The sequence below is a fragment of the Asterias rubens genome, chromosome 6 (assembly GCF_902459465.1).
Source record: "Asterias rubens chromosome 6, eAstRub1.3, whole genome shotgun sequence".
Classification (NCBI taxonomy): domain Eukaryota; kingdom Metazoa; phylum Echinodermata; class Asteroidea; order Forcipulatida; family Asteriidae; genus Asterias; species Asterias rubens.
In genome coordinates this window covers 20435448-20442467 of record NC_047067.1, presented here as the reverse complement: position 1 = coordinate 20442467, position 7020 = coordinate 20435448, and the positions used below count along the sequence as shown (strand labels likewise).

The 7020-nt window shown below is 37.0% G+C and overlaps 1 non-coding gene across 1 annotated transcript; it reads right to left on the bottom strand.

Annotated features, from left to right (window-relative positions):
* Window positions 1-610: 610 nt before the first annotated feature.
* Trnal-aag lies at window positions 611-692 on the bottom strand. The gene has a single exon. It is a non-coding gene; the product is annotated as a tRNA-Leu (tRNA).
* Between the last annotated feature and the right edge of the window lie 6328 nt (window positions 693-7020).

Below are 7020 nucleotides of genomic sequence, written 5' to 3'. Positions count from 1 at the left end.
TTACTATATTATTTATGTGGGTTTCATTAATCTAAGGACACGACTTGGGAAAAGACTTGACAAAGACTCAGAAAAGGGAATGTACAACGCATTCTTTGCTTGCAATTATAAACAACCAGAAACTTACATTACCCAATAGTTCGAAACTGACTGTTAAACCCCTGTTATTATCGTCCAGTCTTTTATTTAAACTATGTCCCCATTAGTCCGATATGGGCAAAAGTAAATCTTAATCTGAATAACGACAGCGAGGCCATGGACAAAATTCACTTGAAAAAAAAAGATAAATAATATTTGTCTAAAAAAACGTACGTGGCAGCGGTGGGATTCGAACCCACGCCATCGAAATGACTGGTGACTAAAATCAGCGCCTTATAGGTCGCTCGGCCTCGCTACCTTGATGAAGCTATTGGTGGAAGGCAACAGTCAAAATACAACTGTTTGAATTTAACAAAAAGAAAAGAAGTGGCAGCGGTGGGATTCGAACCAACGCCATCGAAATGGGGTGCCTAAAACCAGCGCCTTAGACCACTCGGCCACGCTACTTTGATGAAGATATTGGCGGAAGGCAACAGTCAAAATACAAACTGTTTGATTTTAAGAAAAGAAGTGGTAGCGGTGGGATTCGAACCCACGCCATCGAAATGACTGGTGCCTTAAACCAGCGCCTTAGACCGCTCGGCCACGCTACATTGATGAATTATTGCTAAAAAAAGACAAGGTTAACAAAAGAAAGAGACGTTTCGATTCTTTTATAAGAAAGAGGGAGGTCGTTCAGTGTCGATTTGGACTTGCCCTCGATGGGTCGGTTTCATAATTGACCCCTTTCCATGTCGATCATATTGTCGACTCATTGACTGGGATAGCTGTAGAAAGTTTCAGCTGTTAGTCATACCGTTTCATGTTGTCGATCAGAATGTCGAAATGGTCGGTAATTGTAGGATCGTCTTTTCCCTTTCTTGGTCCTTTCGAGTCAATCGACCTTGTCAGGGATGAACTCTATATAGGCAGAGTTGTTGAAGTGGCGCGCTTGGTCGTCATTTTACTTTCCAGTCTGTCGACACCAAACCGAATCACATGTCTGATTTCAACCTATCGTAGATCTTTCAGTCGCCATACTTTAATACTTTAATATGCGTTCCCATGTGGAACAAATTCCTTCCACATCTATAATAATCTACGACTCTGTTCAGACTCAGTGCTTTTATTGGTGGTAGTAGGAATGAGTCACAGTCAAAATGAATGAATATACCATCAGCCCCTTGGATCCAATCATGTAATACACATGGCAGGTTTCCCACCATCGCTTTTCGTTTATTTGGCTTAAAGTTGACAACATTAATTGATCTTCTCAGTAGGATGGGAGAGGGCTTATCCGGAGGTGATGTGGAAGACTGCTTCAGTTAAGTGTCTCAAGGAGGATACAGTAATATTGTTCACGCGTCTTTTACCATTAGATTAAAGATAAGATGTTTTACACAACAGTTCAAAATGTCGCAACCATTGCGGTAAATTAACAATCAATACAATAATCATGGTACAAGTCTTTGATCCGATGGAATTAATTATTTGAAATATTTTACCAATTGAAAATGAAATGCTATCAATGTTTTATACAATCAACAGCTCTCCATTGCTCGTAACCAAGCAAGTTTTTAGGCCATACATTATTTTGAGTAATTACCAATAGTGTCCAGTGCCTTTAACCTTCAATTAAACCCAGCTGTACCAACTCATCATTCAGTACACACCGTCTCATCCTTACAAACGAGGTCATGAACTCGTCCCCAAACACATCGATCCCTGCACGTACTGTACAGGAATGTCACTCTTCTCTGTAACGTGTAGGATTTGTCACATGGGTTTATGCAAGTTACCTTTAATTAGGCGCCCTTGCATTAATACCATGATGGGTCAATTTCATTTCGCCAATTAACAATATATATTTGTGCATGCCTATATTTTAATTGTTGCTTTTTATGATAGAAGAATTGTTTTGAATAATAATCATTTTTCGTGAGTTATAGTGCCACTTTTAGGAACCATGTACAATTGTTGGTTTTACTCTTACAATTAATTTGTATTCGTTGACATTTAATTCGATGTCTAGTCAATTTGCAGCTGGTGTTGCTCGTTAGTAATTTGAGGTGATAGTTGCTGTGATAATCCGTTGGTATTGTTCGGCATTGGATGTAATTTGAATTTTAAAGTCACAGGTAAAGTTGGTATAATACTCCAGGCTAATATTGACCGATAATAAAATGAACCCATCTGAACTGGTGGATTAAAAGGGAAGACATAAAACTTGTAATCAAATAAGTTACTTCAAACAAAAACCTTGTAAAGCTCATCGGCTAGAAACTGTGTGATATTATACCCAATTTGATCGTGTATTTCAGTAAAGCGAGTAATTTGTTTACCTTTCTATTTACTTATTAATTTGTATTTGTATGTTTGTTTGTCAGTTTAAGTTTTTATTGTACTAGACCATCTGGCACTTTTGCCTTGCGTGTTTATATGGCTGGATAAATAAATACAAAAATAATGCCAAGACATGACCTCTCAAGGATGACTGTATATATATTGGTCTATTCCGTCCCGTTTGGCAATGGATAACCACTGCACGTGGTCAAGCAACGGTTTATTTAATTCAATTCTTGATTTGATTTCGTCGATACCACAAATGAACCATTTGAAAACTTAGTTCTTTCCGGACAATTCAACTCATTGCTTTTGCACAAACCTCTCGATTCCGATTTTTTAGATGATAAATAAATCATTAATGTTTATACTTCTCAACGAATCAAGTCTCATTTAGTACATCATTAAACGCTACTTAATTATCCTCAGCATGGTGGGCAGTGCACAGCGTGGCTCCTGAGTGACCAGAAATCCAATTCTGAAACGTGTGAAAATTCACAATTTATATGTTCATGCACGAAATGACTATTATAAGTGTGAAAGATACTTGTAATGTCAGAGACGGTTTCCGTACGAGGAAACTTGACGTTTGAATGTGTTATACAGCATTGGTAAAGATGAACAAGAAATATTCCCAATTTATTTTGCGCATTATTACAAAAGATGGTCAAGTGGGATAATATTGAAAATGTTTGCATGAAGTGTGTGGTTTTTGTGTGGTTGAGTTAATCCAATAGGCCCTATAGTTATGATCTCAAGAGTCAAATACCCACATTTTTTAAAACAGAGACATAAAATAAGAGTTTTGTCCTTTTAGTTGTTATGTTTGGTCCAACTAATTGAGGATCTCTGAAAGCCAAGGCGATTGCTTTAATCCATGTTGGTCCGAGCTATGTTTCGAGAAAGAAACCTTGCGAGTTTTAAACAATAATTATCTCCAATGTGCAACAAAAACATAAATAATGAAGGCCATTTTATTTGGGTCATAGACCTGTAATCCCACCCACCCATAAATATTATACATGTTCCTTCATTCAATCATCAAAAGTCATAACTCAAATCACTGTTCATAAATTTTACGGTCAGTGGGTTCATAATTGTCCATCGCACGACTTCAGCCTCAGGGGCTCAAGTGGTCATTTTTCACCGCGTAACAAGGGGCGGCCTATCAGGCATATGGCAATTCTCGGAGTTGTTTAAAAGACATATAAATATGTACTTGGATGTAAATTTTAGTTATTTTTGTTTACTGGGTTTATGATTATTAGTATGCTATATAACAAAACTATGCGTATAATACTTGGCTTCCCTGAAGCGCTTTACAGATCATGAAGGTACAGTTACAGATCAACATCAATTCATATTGACAATATTTTGGTTAGTGACATTTTCAGTCGGCCTTAGGGATAGAAAACTCAAAACTAAAATTGTGTTTAGGAGGCCTTTATTCGGCCTTCCACAGGCTGATTGTCAACAATCTATAGTGGCCTGTATACGCCGTCTGGCAGCTTTGTAAATTTTGAAATCGATTCTTTTCAAATCAATTAATTCTGTTATGTAAATTTAAATAAAGGGATACCATGTATTGATATTGTCTTGTTTGCCCTTCAAGTTGGTAGTAAAAGCCATTGTCGTTATAACATCTCACTCCAAATAGAAAAGCGACCTTGCAAAATGATTAAAAAATACCCAATAATATCAAACAACCATTGACGGGGAGATGTTCTGAAACGAGTAGATGCGTAAAAACAAACCCACATCAAACCCAACCTCTGGTCATGTTAATTAATATATTCATGGTAAATTTCAAGTAGTACACCCCATAATTTGTTATAATTACGTAAATTTAGACAGATATGTTTAGTTTCAACATGATTGGCCTAAAAAGTAAACGAGGTGACATGAACTGTACGGTGTAATTGGTGATACCAATAATAAACAGTATGGTCCCGTCCTAACTCCGTACGCGCATGGTACGCATGGACGAAGCACTTGCACTTCTCGCTACGCACTCCCGTAGAGTTGTGCGTGAAATCGGAACACATGATACTTCCCATTGGACGTCAGTGCAGGCACTACATACTACAGTGGAGTTAAACTTTCAGCGCCAAGTAACTGTGGAATAAGATTTTACACTATGTTTCCAGCCATCCTAAGACCGAGAAGTAACTCAAGAAATGGCCAGGAGCAATCAGACGACACTATGCGAAGGGTAGGTTTTAAAATGGTGTCTTTTTGTGTAAAATCAGCACTTATGTTATGTTTTATGTGTTTGTTTTGTTTTGCGTTGTGTTTACGTTGGCAGTGTGTGTGGTGGTAGTTTGACGTTCGGCCAGATCTAGCTATACCTCGTTGTATCTAACAGACTCCACTATTTAATGCTTGTTATAATAGTAGGAATTGAATTCCAAACTTTGCTAGTTGCAGAGTTAGTAATTATAGGCCTACTGGTGCACATAGCTGTAGGCCTACTACGTACAGAGTACATTTAAACGCAGGTCTTGCTTTGCACCCATGATACCTTACATTACAAGCTGCAGTGCATGCCAGTGCATAGTGCATGAATACTATACTACACCACACTGCTGGATGGCCAGCAGGAGGGGGTAACCACTCCCAAGTCCTTGGAAGTTAGAAGTTAGAACTATGACTTGAGTAAGGTTCAGTCCGCTATCCTCATATGTTTCCATTTAGGAGTAGAGGAGGGTTACATTACAGAACTTTTTGAAGAATTGTTTTATGTGATTGGCCCCCAAGTCATAATTTTCTCAATTTTGTTCAGGTCTTTCATCATTATAAAAATTTGTAATAGAACGCCCTCTTGATGGCCTAGTTAAACTTTTGTCTATTTTCTCCTGAGCTTTTTCCTGGGAACCAATCGGTGCGTTTTTGGCAAAAATAAATTTACATTTAACTATTTATTTGATAATGACTTAGGCCTATGTTTTAAAAAATTAAGAATTTATGTAAATATATTTCTGTGACCATGCTGATTTGATTTGAAAGGCTGGTGATAGTTTAAAAAAATGAGTCAGTGCTTCAATTATTAGTAAGACATTAAAGGTTATGAGAATTAACTACTTTGATTAAATGGCTAGATATTAATAAACAACAAATCCGATTTTTAAATATTTTTTTAGCCCTCCCTTGTATTTTTTATTGAATTAAATTGAATTAATATGTAGCGCTTCTGGAACGCCCACTAAAAATAGACCGTAGCTCATGAATAAGTGACGTCATCGCCGTGACGTCACTTGGGGAACGAAGAGCACCAATTGAGAGCATTATGACTAACTTCGAGCACACACCTCATATACCATCGTTGCAATACTTTGCATGGTTTGACTGGTTTATTATGCTGCAAAATTGCTGCTGAAGTCAAGAACCAAAGCCATACTCAACAAACACAGCCTATAAAGAATAACCCCACTAGAGTTAAAATATGAATTAGTTGAGACTGATTTAAACCTCAACCCACCATGCAGTTTCATGTAAACAGGCTGTGTTATAAACTAACAAATGTTGGCCTTCTTTGTAGTGCTGATAAGGCATTCATGCAGAAAAAAACCCAAACATACATCAACAAAGAATTGAAAATATGATGTGAAATATCCCAGACTGAATTGTTTAGATTAGAACATGGATGGATCATTAGGAGGTATTGTTATTTAAGGAAAGCAGCCTGCCTGGCTAGACGTGGATGAATGCATTATCAACTGCTGTTAAATTAGTCGCTTGTTGGTATACTTTTGTTACTTTTGATAAAAAAACGTAGCTTTCATGGCTAGCTGAAATGAAAGCCAGCTAAAAAATGTCAGCACATGTTTTGCATACAAATAGTACCAAGGTGACCTATACTCAGTCGATAATACAGTACAGTAGACCAATTATATAGCCTGTGCTCTAAAGAGCTGCAGGCTGTACATCATTGCTTAAATGTTGGCAGCACAAGTTTTTTTACACAAAGACATGAGAAATAGCTTTCTTTTTTTTTCTTTTTGTGAACTACAGTGATGTCTTCTTCTTAACAATTTATATAAGTTTCAAATTGCGCGTATGATAATGGATACAAAAGACAAGGTATACTTTAGGGTTGTACTTTCCTTCCATATGAGCTTGATGGCTTTGGAAACAAAAAGGGTGATCTGCCCCATCCATGTCACACTGTACATCTAGTGCCTCACTTCATTAACAAAAAATGAGTTTCACCAAATGTGGAACAAGAACTAATAAAACGTGGCAAATTGATAGTAGTATTTTATTTGTCAATAAAATATTTAGCAATGGGTAGGGCCTATAATAAGCCCACGCTTGATGAACAAACAATGTTAAAATAGTACCACTACAAAAAATTCAATAATTTCAATAGTATTAAAAACACAGGTGTTGCTGTATCCACGGTTGTTGCTGCTGTGACTTGTACACTGGAAATGCATTGCTGTATTAAGTCAACAGTAGTCAGTCTACTTGGTACCCTTTTTGTAGAATAACAACTCCAATTTAGATGACGATATTGAATTCAAGACCAAGCAAAATAAAAGCACTAGAAAGATGAAAAGGCAGACCGGAAAAGTTGAAATCAAATATTAAAAAGATAAC